Source organism: Panthera onca, chromosome B4 (assembly GCF_046562875.1).
Source record: "Panthera onca isolate mPanOnc1 chromosome B4, mPanOnc1 haplotype 2, whole genome shotgun sequence".
Classification (NCBI taxonomy): domain Eukaryota; kingdom Metazoa; phylum Chordata; class Mammalia; order Carnivora; family Felidae; genus Panthera; species Panthera onca.
Genome location: NC_138345.1, coordinates 38601260 through 38614519, shown reverse-complemented (window position 1 = coordinate 38614519; position 13260 = coordinate 38601260). Strand labels below are relative to the sequence as shown.

General features: G+C 40.7%; 1 long non-coding RNA gene across 1 annotated transcript; it reads right to left on the bottom strand.

The window, feature by feature from the left end:
- Positions 1-232: 232 nt before the first annotated feature.
- On the bottom strand, positions 233-13199 carry LOC132694870 (uncharacterized). The gene is made up of 3 exons (XR_009617505.1): positions 13098-13199; positions 9072-9341; positions 233-478 (listed from the first exon to the last, which is right to left on the bottom strand). It is a non-coding gene; the product is annotated as an uncharacterized LOC132694870 (long non-coding RNA).
- Between the last annotated feature and the right edge of the window lie 61 nt (positions 13200-13260).

Sequence of the window (13260 nt, the reverse complement as noted above, 5' to 3'; positions counted from 1 at the left end):
TGGCAAAACTCTGTGGGCCTCCGTTTCCTCAGGTGGAAGGAAGAAGTGATCTCATCCTCCTCTCTGGGGAGGTACGGTGGGGGTGGGGGGAAAGAGCCCTGCCCAGTCATCTGAGACCAAGCTGGAAGAGAAAAGGAGAAAATGTGGGGAAGCCATGGTCCAGGCAATGGGCCGGCTTGGAATTTGCAACCCGGTGAAGGCTGGGGGGGGGGGGGGGGGGGAGGGGGTCAGGGGTTCAGGCATGTGAGAGATAAGGTTGGCTTCACAGGGATGGGATTTGCCAGGGAAAGTACTTTCCTTGATTTGAAGTGACAAGTGCTCTTGACAGTGCTCTTTAAGGGAAGGAGATGTGGCTTCAGTGGTGTAATTTCTGGATGACTGTTACTGGCGAGCAGGAGTTTATGTTCCCACGGCTGATGATGCGTCCAGCAATGCATGTGGCTGGGCTGTTTCTTCACACACTTTTACTTTTGCTTTCCTGTAAAGAGTTCCAGTGTTATCATTATGTTTAACAGTTATAAACACTCCCATTTATTACGAGCTTACTAAGCACTGGCTTTACTTGTATTTGCCTGGGAAATTTGTGCTTATCACCCCAACCAGGGCAATGAGTGAGCTGTACAAACACTGCTTTATAAGCCTCAGGCTGGCTTGTTAGTATGCAGCTCTCACTATAATAGTACATGGTTCAGCCTCCCAGTTCCCAACTGTTTCCTGGTGTTGGAAGATGGCAGGGGTAGTGACTACCAGAGAACTTAGCTTCTTCTCAGGTGTGTGGGGAGGTTTTGGGAGGTTGGGAGTCCTACACAGGAACAAAGATGTTTGCTGCCTTCTACATTCTACCCAGGCCCCTGGCCCCAGTGGATTCACAAATCACCGACATAGCATTTTTCTTACCACACAGTCCTTATCTGTTTCTTTAGTGCTCTCTCCCCCAAGAAGGTGAGCTCCTCATGAGCAAAATCTAGATATCCTTTCTATTATCTCCTCGTGCCTAACGCCAATGTCCCCAGTAGGGTCTGGTACATAAGTGGATGTTCAGTGTGTGTTGAACATAAGAATGACTTCTTTTCTCAGCTCTGTTTCTGACATGCTTTGGGAGCAGCTTATTTTTGGAAAGAATTTATTTTTCCTCTGTCACAAACTCATCCCAAGGCTTGCCCACAACTATAGGACAAGTTGACCCTTGAACGACATGGGTTTGAACTGCACAGCTCCAGATACATGTAGATTTTTTTCCAGTACAATATTGTAAATGTATTCTCTTTCTTAGGATTTCATTAACATTTTCTTTTCTCTAGCTTACTTTTTTGTAAGAATACATGCATGTAATATGACATATTACATATGTGTATATACACATTACATATAATATAACATATAACACACAAAATACGTGTAAATCGACTGTGTTATGGGTACAGCTTCCGGTCCACAGGAAGGGAGGAGTAGCTGAGGCTTGGAGGAGACAAAAGTCATACATGGATTTTTTCTTGTGCAGGAGGTTGGTGCCCCTAACTCCCAAACTGTTCAAGGGTCAGCTGTATTTTTATGACAGTGGTGTGATTCTGAAGTGTTCTGTTAAGATTACTCATGACAATTTATAATTTACTATCAAGAACTATTTCACAAACATTGAGGGGAGAAGCCAGTTCTCCCTGGGATGCACTTGATGTTATGTAGGACACACAACAGTAGTTTCTCCATTGTTAAGAAATGTAACTATACCATTTATTTGGTGAAATATAAATGCGTTAGGCTGTTGGCCAATAAAAGAAGGGTTGGATTAGAATAGGATGGGCACCAATGATGCAAATTGATCCTGAAGCAATTAGTTGTCCATTCAACAACTTTTCTCAAATTTCATAGCATAGGGACGAAAGTGAGCTAGTTTGGGCTTTGTTATCAATTGTGTACTAAAATCCTTTTCTTGCCTTAAAATGAAATGTGTTCTAGTATTGAGCTATGTGGGCTTACTTCCTATGACTCCTAAGATAAAAAAGAAATTTCTGCATATTAGATTATTACCTAAATATTCTGATTAGGAAAAACTGTCAATGGCTTGGAATTCATTCAATAGCCCACCAAACTTTTTGGAGTATCCCCTGGACACTGCTCAACAGGAAGAGGGGAAGAGGGAAGAAGGGAGCAGCCCAGGACACACAAATCAATAACAACACAATTCAACACCCACACCCAAATGCCACAAGGATTATTGTGATCAAGTGGCAGACCAACTGCCTGAATGCATCAGAGATTTGGAGAGAGGAGAGCACTGTGCCTGGGGGTGGTTAGGAAACACTGCCCAGGAGGATTGGTAACTGCACTGGGCTTTAAAGGGCCGGTGAAAACCCACTGAAAGAGATGGCTGGGAATCACATATCACATTTCACCTTAGGGAAGTGGCCTTAGCAAAAGAATGGAAGGGCCTGTGCACCTGGAAGACGGCATGGTCCATCTGAATGGATAGTAGGCTTGCACCTGGGTGGAGGGGACACAGCCAGAATTAAACGCTGGGGCCAGATATGTCGGACTCTGAGTGCCACACTGCAACATTTGGATTCTAAACCAAAATGTATCTTCCAAATTAAAAAAAAAAAAAGGGTAGAATAAATTTTATTGAGAGGAAACTGAAAGCCGAGATCAATGAAAAAAGCTAGTAAGAAAATGTTAGATTACTTGAGACATAGAACAGAGACCATCAGACCTTGAAGGGCCCTTCAACATCATCTGGTCCCAATGCCGTATTTCACAGATGGGGACATTTCAGCTGAAATAAAATCAAAACGTACCCACGCTCACTCAGCTAGTAAAGGGCAAAGCCAGAGCTAGAAACTAGTGTGGTGTTCTTTTCACCCCCCTTAATAAATTCAAATCTCCAGACTTTGACAAATCACATCCCAGGTTGCTCAAAGAACTCCCAGAACCATTGTCAATAATCTTTGAAAAAGCATGGAGAATAGGAGAACTGTTAACAGACAAGAGAAGAACAAAGTTGTCCCGATTCTCAAAAAGGGGGAAAGGGGCATATTATAAAAACTATAAGCCAGTCAGCTTGACAATTATCCCTGGCAGAATTCTAGAACAGAATTTTAAAAAGCTATTTACTCCACAAACATTATTATAATAATAGAAACGAAGGGGGAAATAACCCACAATTTCCCCACTTTAACCCATCAACTGAACAGATTATTAAGTAGACTCTTTGTAAGTCTTTAGAAAAGCAGAGATCACTCAGAGCCAACCCGAAATCTCAGAAAACAAAACATGTCTTCATTTATTCCTTTTTGGATAGGGATATTAGACTGGCAGAAAGAAGAGGCATCAAAACCATACTTGCTTTCAGCATGGCATCTGACGAAATCTATCATAATCACCTTGTGGATGAGACATGACCTGGCTGATAGCCAATGGGTACAACCACGGCTGGTGTAAGAATTATACCTAAAGACTGCTGATTAGTACATATGTCAGCCTGAAGGGAAGCCACGGCGGTGAGCCCCGGAGGTCTCTCTTTTACACGTCTCTGAAAGGATTTTTGTCTGTGTCTTACAGGAGATGCTTATCAGATTTTCATATGACATGAACAAGGAGGGATAGCTGATATGAAGGATGATTGGATAATATTAATAATAATAATAATAATAGCAAACACTTAGCGAACACTTGCTATATTGCATGAACTGTGTTAAATATTTTTCCACAAAATTATCACACTTAAATTGTACCACTCTCTGAGGCAGGTGGTAATATTAGATCTCCATTTTAGACATAAAGAAACTGACATTTTCAGAGATCAAGTCACTAGCCCAAGATGACACAGTTCATGAGCAGAGGAACAAAATTTTGAATCCCATTATGTCTGGCATTGGAGTCTGAATTAAATGAATCTATGTAATTTTGACAGACCACAGCCAGAAACTGAAATCTGTGCCACATCTCAGAGCTGAACACATGCATTATAACTTAAAAAATTAATTTCATATACAAGGATTGGGCCGGTCTGACCTACCACGTCCATGGGAGTGACCTAGGAGTTGGCTACAGGCTCCAAAAAGAAAACGGTGAAGAGAATTCACCAAATGTGGGTCCTCTTCATAGAAACACAGTGTTTGAACCAAGACAGCTAATGGTCCTGCTGGCTATGTGATCAGAACACGTTTTAAGATAAATCAGAAAAAGGCAACCAAAATCAATTCAGAAACCATGTTATATAAAACATGGTTGAAGAAAGGGCTGAGAAGTCCTAAACCATCACATATATTTTAAATTTTTTACATGTTTTTATTTATTTTGAGAGAGAGAGCACAGGGGAGGGGCAGAGAGAGAGGGAGAGAGAGAATCCCAAGCAGGCCCTGTGCATGAGCACAGAGCCTGATTTGGGCTCGAACTCACAAACCATGAGATCATGACCTGAACCAAAATCAAGAGACAGTTGCTTAACTGACTGAGCCACCCAGGAGCCCCCTAAAGCATCACATATTTAAAAACAAGTCATATGAAAAAAAGCTCAGAATTCCTTTAAAAAGAAGAATGGAAATCTATGGGTAGAAGTTATAAAGAGCCATGCTTTGGTTCAACCTAAAGGACTCTCTGTTGGAATTCTCTGGAAATACGATGGGCAGTTTCTCAGAGTGGCCAGTTTGCCGTTACTATAAGAGTTTAAACAGACGGAGTGAGCCCTTGTTAATGTGGAAGAGGTTAGTGTGGGAGCTGGGAGGAAGACAGAGGTCATGTAAGCTCCTTTCCAAATCCAAAATTCTAAGACTCCACTTAGATGTTATCTTAGCAGAATTTGGTTAGTGGTTATGGTTCCAATAGTGAATAACTTATCAAATGGTCCATCAACCAATCCTGAAACAGATACAAATATGTTCAAACAATATGATTTGTTGGGAAATAGGAAAGTTTCTACTTTAATTCTTAACTGAATTTGTAGCTACCTGAATTTATATCAGTATTATTTAACTGGCAAAGGTCCATCCATATCAATCCATATCAGAACAAGAATGTAAAACTTCTCACTTTTAATTATACTGCACAGTTGAGCCTCCTGACCACCTATCTCTTTTTGACACTACATAGTTAAGAGATCTGTAGTTTTTTATAAATGCCTTTACTCCTAAATACACATTATACTGCTTTCATTCGGTCTTGACCATTTGGTTGATTTGGGGTAAAGCAGCACAATTAGATTATTGCTACTCCAGACAGCTATTCTTAAATGTGCTTGACAAAAGCTGATCTTGCCCACCCAGAAACAAAGGAATTCTCTGGCTTATTAGAAAGTTTGTGCTCGCTTTTTTTTTTTTTTTTTAAATTAAATCACAGCCATTCTTGCCTGTGTGCCACCGCCATCTAGTGATGAAATGAGCACATTTCCAGTCAGGGAGTAAAAACCCTGTTTCAGACAATCTGAGGGACCACCATTCCTATCTGCATCCCAAAATATTTGGAGTGGAAGATACCTCAGGGGACAAATATTTAACAGGCTTGTATCATCGGCTCATCCAGGCAGGCCTTCCCCAAGATCCTTCCCAGAGACAGTGATTTTTAGTCTAGTCCCAGAGTAAGTATTCACCCAGCAGAGCCCAGGCTGAAAGATATCCTCCCAGGACAGATGAAAATGAACGAATTGAATGGTAGAGATCACGCTGATTTTTTCCTTTCTATTTGTTTTTAGTTTCACTTTTTTTTTTTTTTTTTAAGAAGTCATGGCAAGTGAGGACATGCAAAGGCATGTGACTGGAGACCTGCAGAAATGCTTAGAATAGCCTCAGGGAGTGGGAATGGATGCGAAATGAAAGCATGACATAGGAAAATGTACAAGTGCCCTACGATAGAGGGGAGGAACTTAACTTTCTTCAGGGCAGTGGTTTTTGAGAAGTGATTCCCAGGCAAATCTTGTTCAATTCTGTGGTAATGATCAGCCTTGTCTTAAAGCCATTCCACATTTCACCCACCGGACTTTGAAGGGAAGGATATTACAGGCATTCCTATTCCAGTTTTAGAATTATTCAGGATCATGGATAATGTTAAGAGTATCCTATCATGTAAGAATGTAAACATGAGAAAGCATCATCGACAAATGTTAAATGTTGATGGAGGGATTTGGATTACATGTTTGCTAGGGTTCATTTTCTCCTCTGAAAGTTTCTTATTCTGTGATTTGAGTCCATCCACAAGGTCTACAAGGAGTGCCTTTGTATCAGGGGTACCTGTCTCAGAGGTCCCACGGTTTGACAGAGTAAGAGCCTCCTTGTTTCTTTAGTTGCACAGGTGAGTCAAAGCAAAATGATCTGGACAGGAGAACTGATTCTTAGCTGATTCCTGTCCCTTGCATTCTTTGGATGGCTTGTGTATTTACTTGATATCTTTTACAAGTCTTACATGTAATTCTCTTTTTAGTTTCCTCCAATAGATTAAAAGTTCCTCAAAGGCAGGGAGTTTATCTTTTGCTTCCTGAATGTCTGGGCATCATGGTGCTGATATACCTTAGCCCAGCATCTGATCTGTCTCATTATGACACCAAATCATGGACTGTGAGATCTGGCAGCAACATTGGAGATCACCTGGTCCAATGATCTCATCTTTTAGATGTGAAATTGAGGCCCCTAAAGGGGATGTGACTTGTGCAACATTACCCAGCTACTTACGACCAGAGCTTGGATCAGCCTCTGAGTCTCCTGACTGTTCTAGACTTTAACATGTCATCTCAAGCTTCTCTCCCATAAAGGCAGGGAACACGTGCCCCCTAACCCTCAGCTGGAAACAGTCAGCCACAAGCAAGAAGCTGCTTCTAACAGTATGTGAATATTGCCTTCTCATGTATGCGAATATTACCTTCTATTGCATAATAGATACGTGCTTGTCTCAACATACAAATGTTAGAATTATTGTTTTCTAATAAGGAAAATTGGTACCGAAGGTATAATGGGAAAGTCATTTATTCCTTGGCATAATGCTGTAAGCATGGAAGTCAAAACAAAGTTGTAACTTTGGGTGGAGTGCTTGGGGTTTAAGACTGGTGGACATCTTTCTGGGTATGGTTCTGGACTCCCTAAAGCTATGTGAAGGAGGCCAGAGGAGGCTAAACCATGGATGTGAAAGCAAAGATCCTATATTTTTAAAAAAATGAATTGTTTTAACAGCTTTTTTTGAGCTGTAATTCACATACTGTACAATTCCTTTATTTAAAGTGCATAATTCAATGGTTTTTAGTATAAAGGCACTCTATCTTGAGAGAACGGGAAGAAAGCATGAGAACAGCCAGTGGTCAGTGTATTACAAACACACCTCCTCCACACGGTGCCTTTTAAAGTGGAAGGAAAGACAATACATATCTAGTTTTTAAATGCAGTGTATGCTCTGTCCTGCCTCCTAGTGATCTATAGGGCATTATTAATCTACAGAAGCCCCCTCTATTGCTCACCAACCCCCCCTCCCACACTGAATCAAAGCTCTATCCGTAGACACGTACTTGATTTGCTGGACGAAAGCAATGGACTTCATGGTGAACTTGCAGAAAAGAGCAGTCCTCGAGTTGGTAGGCGAAGGGTGCAAACGGTCAGGGAAAGGGATGTAGGCAGTAAGGCAACAAGTAACACTGCCTTTTTATAAAGAAGAACATAAATTTATCTTGGGGGAGTACTTGAATTCCAATTGCAATTGGGTAATCAGGTCTGGTGTCAGAAGTAGATGGGTTGAAACCACATTGAAAACTGGCATAGAGTAGTAATTAGGGGCACAGGCTCCGTAGCCAGCCACCTAGGTTTGAATCTTTGGTCTTGGGCCAAGGTAATTAATCTCTCTGAGCCTCACTACCCTTACATGTAAAAGGGGGTAATAAGGGCACTTACTCTATAGGGTTGTTATGAGAATTATATTTGTTGGTATATAGAAAGAGCTTATAACAGGGTCAAACACATACTTTGTGCCGTGTATTTGCTAATTGTTATACCAGGCCCAGTTCAGTCTGCACATCTTATCTGCTCCCTGCTCTCCAAACATGCACACTCAGACACACTCACACTCTTAGGAAATTTGCACCAACTGTTCCCTCTGTATGGAATACTTTTTGCCCAAATATACATCACACTTGCTCCCTTACCTCTTCCAGACTTTTCCTCAAATGTTACCTTCTCAATGAGGACCATCCTGATTACTCTCAATATCCTTACCTTGTTTGTTTTTTTTCTGTAGTCCTCATCACCCTATAACATACTGCACAATGTTGTGCCTGCCCCCCTAGCATGTAAATTCCACAAGGACAGGGATTTTTCTCTATTTTGTTCACTGATCTATCCTAAAAAGCTAGAGACAGTGCCTAGAACATGGAGGGTGGTTGGTAAATATTTGTCAAATGAAGAACTGAAGAGTAATTCATATCAGATAATTTGTTCTAATTTCTTGACCTCCCTGGACATGCTCATTAGGAACAAGAGAAAGCCCCACATGCCTGCAATGACCTAATGCAGGCAGGACACCCTCCGGCCACTCTTTCCATCACCCAAAGCTTTTGCTTGCCTCCCTGTCTCCTAATTTTTAAAATTATTTCTTATGGAAGTGTTTTCCTGCTTTCTGCTTTTAACCTCAAAGCTTCTCACACTCTTTTCTAAGTCATTTCTGTTGTCCCTTTCCGGATCAGTCCTATTAAGTCCTTCTTGACAATGTGATGACCAAAACCCTAATGTGGCATTCCTGGAAGGAAAGCCCCAGCCAGGAATGTCACAGCCCCAGAGCCTTTTCAGAATCTCCATCCTCTAATTAGGATGGCCACACATCTCAGCTGCTGCTTTTGACTGCTGCTGTGAGCTGCATGTTGATGCCCAGCATTGTGCCCAGATAATTTCCCTGAGCAGCTAAAACTAATAATCAGTGGTATTTTCAATAGAGCCTTGCCATTTAGTGGGGGAGTTATTTAGCACTTCATTTTTTTTTTCAGTTGAATTTAATTTCTGGTCATGTTTCCTAATTAGGAAGATTTACAGGATTCATTTTGATTTTTTGAAAAATTCCTTCCCAGGAATGCTTATCTCGGCTTCAGCAAATGTTTCATCTGCTTGTTTCACCTCTTAATTCCTGTCGGGGTTGTTAATGCGTCAGACTTCAACAGCAGGGCTGATTCTGGGGCTGCCTCATTGTTGGCTCTTTTTCAGGCTGAGGCTGGGTCTTTATGTTCAAGGCTGATGGGCACAAATGCTGCTTTTTCTCCCTTACTCCGGGTACCTTCTTGTGGCCCCTCGGCGTTCCTTTTGCGCCTTCTTCCGGTCTCCGGCTCCTCCTTTCTGTCAAATCCAGCCTGTCTTCCATGTGCATTTTGAGCACTCCCCTATTTCTGGCTGTAAATGAAGATTTAAAAATAAAAACAATTATGAAAATTACATTAAAATTATAAGTGATACTATATCTTGCATCTCACCACTTACTGGTTCTCTTTTCTCCCTCTACTGTCTTTATGTGACATTTGGTTTTCACCACTTTCCCTTGCCACTCAACTAATGGTTTTCTGATCATTTTCATGCTTTCCAGTGACAGGTCTCCACTGCTCCTTTTCTTCTCCTCTTTCCTTTCCCCTCAGGCATTTCCTCCCTCCTCTCCTGGTATTCAAAGATCTAATACACTCAAGCAGGTGGAAGGGGGGCTGCGAGCACTCAGTATCCTTGGGCTGGGGTTAGCATGGCTCTAGACGCTTCCACCCAGAACACATATAGAAAACAAGTAAGATAAAGTAAACTGTCTTCTGTTTGTTTGGTCTTCCTGAGAAAGCCAGTGACCATGGGCAGTAAGCATAGTTTCTACTGCCGTGGCACATTGCCCAGAGCCATAATGTAGAGGGAAACATTCCCAATGCCAGACCTTGTGTGACAGGAGATATTTCAAGCATTACATGCAGAGAGTAATCTATTGAAAGACTGAGAGGCTGGGCCCCAGTGATGGGGCCCGTCCTTGAGAGGTATAGAAAAGTATAGTCAAGTTGTTTCCTATGAGGATATTTTAGAAAGTCCCAGATCCATTGCATTTCCTTAGCCAAATAAGAGGTGCCTTATTAGTACAATTTCAAATACCTAGATGGCCCAAGTAGGTAACTTAAGGATGAGAGATATTGGCCTGGTAACTCAGGGAAAGCTGAGAGGCCATTCCTAGTGGGATGGGATCAGCAAGACTTTAGCCAGTTGTTGGCATATGAGAATACTGAGTCTAAGCGAAGCCAGAGTCACAGTATTGAATGTGAAATTTCCTAGTTTTAAAATGGCAGTAACTTACCCCCTAAACTTAGATACTCTGTGTGTGCTAAAGCTCATTAGCTATCAGTTTGCGACCCCAGGACTAAATGGTCATTAAGGTCCCTTCCCACTCTTGTTCTCTCAGTGGTCATAAATCAAGAATGATAGGAAAAAAGTTTAATACTAAACTTTGCACAGCTATTTTCAATTTATGAAATATGTTCCCTTCATATTACTTTGAGATATAGCAGTTTATATTTTAAAAGCTGATATATATTCAAACCAGTTGTGTTCTCTCCATTCCATTCTTTGATCACCACCACTGGCAACTCTTAAGACTTCAAGGAAATGAAGTATAGTCCCAGCCCCACAAGGGTGGAGGACATGGTCCTAACTTGCTTTATAAAAATCCCCATCTTTGAAAAAGAGCTAAATAGTATTCACTTAATAAAAATTGTTGAACATGAACACAAAAAACACTAGTAACAATGGGCCAATTTCATTAATTATAAATAAATTTTAATCCTAAATAATGGAATCCAGTAGTGTATTCAAAGAGTAGTGAACACACTAAAGGGAGTGTTTTTTTCAAGTATGTAAGTGTGGGCTGGACATTAGGAAATCTAGTACAGTTATATTAACAAGTCAGAGTAAAAAGTGAACATAGTAATAGAGCTTAAAGACAGTTCATAAAATTTAACCTCCTTTCCTACCTAAAACCTTGTAGGACATGAGGATTAGAAGGAAGTTTCTTTAAAGATGACTGTATTTTTAGGGGCGCCTGGGTAGCTCAGTCAGTTAAGCATCCAATGTCGGCTGGGGTCATGATCTTGCGGTTCGTGGATTTGAGCCCCACGTTAGGCTCTGTGCTGACAGCTCAGAGCCTGGAGCCTGCTTCAGATTCTGTGTCTCCCTCTCTCTCTGTTCCTCCCCCACTCGCACTCTGAAAACAAATAAAGAAAAAAAATTGAGAGATAACAGCATATTTTAAGATTTTATTTTTAAGTAATCTCTACACCCAACGTGGGGCTCAAACACACAACCCCAAGATCAAGAGTTGCATGCTCTACCGACTGAGCCAGCTAGGCACCCTAAGTTGACAGTGTATTTAAAGGATATCAAGAACGAACTAGAGACAAATGCTTGTTTTACTGCATTGTAGACTGAATGTTCATTCTCTTGTCATGTGTTCCTCAAAAGTTTTCTGAGATTTTGGCCAATGCAATAGTAAGAGAAAAAACTGCATTATTTGCAGGTAAAATGAGTTTTGACATAAAAATTCAGAGAGATCAGCTTACAAACTATTAGAACTAATAAGACATTTTCAGTGTGTAGGGTTACATGTTAAATAGACAAAAATCAATAGTTTCCCTAACTTACAGTAATGAAAAATGTCTCATTTGCAATGACACCAAAAAAATTATAAAGTATCTTGGAACAAAATTCACAAAAATTGTGCAAATCTTTGTGAAAAAATATGTATGTATTTGAAAATATAAAATAACTAAATACATGAAGAGATGTATTCCTGAATGGGAAGACTCACGATTTTGAAAATTTTGAAAAAGAAGGGAATTAGGAGAGAACTTGCTTTATGAAACAGCAAATATGTTACAAAGCTACAACGATTATAAGTGTGACATCGCAGGGTAATACACAGATAATAAAATAGACAAGAATGTTCAGAAACAGATATGCCTCCCTCCCACACATTTAGTTTGTAATTAACGTGCCACTTCAAAGCATTGGGGAAAAAATGGGTTATTCAATAGGTGATATTGGGGCAACTGGTTAACTATTTTGTAAAAAGTAAAGTGGAAAAAATAAGGTGAAGATATCTATCTGAATCTATTTATAAGAAAAAATTAGAGATTTCAAATTTAGACACTATTCTTGAGTGTGATTTGGCAATATGTACCAAAATTTCTATAATCTCTTATTTATATTATAATCTCTATAATCTCTTATTGAACAAGTCCATTTATAAGAACTAATCCAAGGAGGTAAGTGGACAAATGTACAAGAATGTTTATTGCTGCACTTTTTAGAATAGCAAAAATTGAAAACAACTTAAATATTTAACACAATGAATTACTTCAAATGTGTGTGTGTAAGATATACATACAAACCGCGGAATGCCATGGGTCTCCTTCAAAATGATGAAATAGGCTTAAATGCATTGGAGTGAAGGCTATCCATATGATATTAAGTGAAAGAACCAGGTTCTAAATCTATAGGTATTCCTTGATCAAAAAAAAAAATTTTTTTTTTTAATGTGTAGAGCTATGTAGAAAAGCCCCGAAGGATAATATAAACAAACGGTTTCTTTTTCCTTTCTCCTGGGTAGATTCTATTTCTTTGCCCAGAAGATTCTCCCCATCTCTTAGGGTTCTTTATCCAGCTAAGTTCAATAGTGTATCCTTTAGGTCTTAGCTTAAACTCCGTAGGCAGGAAGACGGAAAGTAGACACTCTGTCCTAGGTAAGCGGCTCTCTTACCAAGAACCCTGTGCTTGCCATACTACCTATAAACCATACTGTACCTTTTTATTTACCTAAATTACCTTTTCCTTTCTTCCCTAAGACTCTAAGCTCTACGAGGGCATGGGCTGCCTACGGGTCAGTCTAGCATGCCAGAGCCTAGCTAGCTGTCTGGGAGCTCTTACTGCATGCCAAATACTGTGGTTGGTGTTTTAAATGATCTCACTACACCCTTAGGCGGGTACTATTACTGTCTCCATTCTGAAGAGGAGGAACTTGAGAGACTGTGAAGTTTGTCCCAAAAGCCACTGGCCACTCTGGGATTAATTCTCAGGCCTGTCTGATTCTTGGCACTCTGACACGACACTCACTACGTAGTGATCAATAAATACCGTTGGAAATACAACCATCCGCTGCTTGAGGATCATTCGGGGAGGAGATGTTGCCGTGGGGACTCAGCACCGGAAAGGTGGTTGGAGAAGCCCTTTAAATTCCCTTACTCGCAAGCCCCGCCCACCGTGATCCGCCCACCGCCCGGAAGGGAGCGGCTGGGGC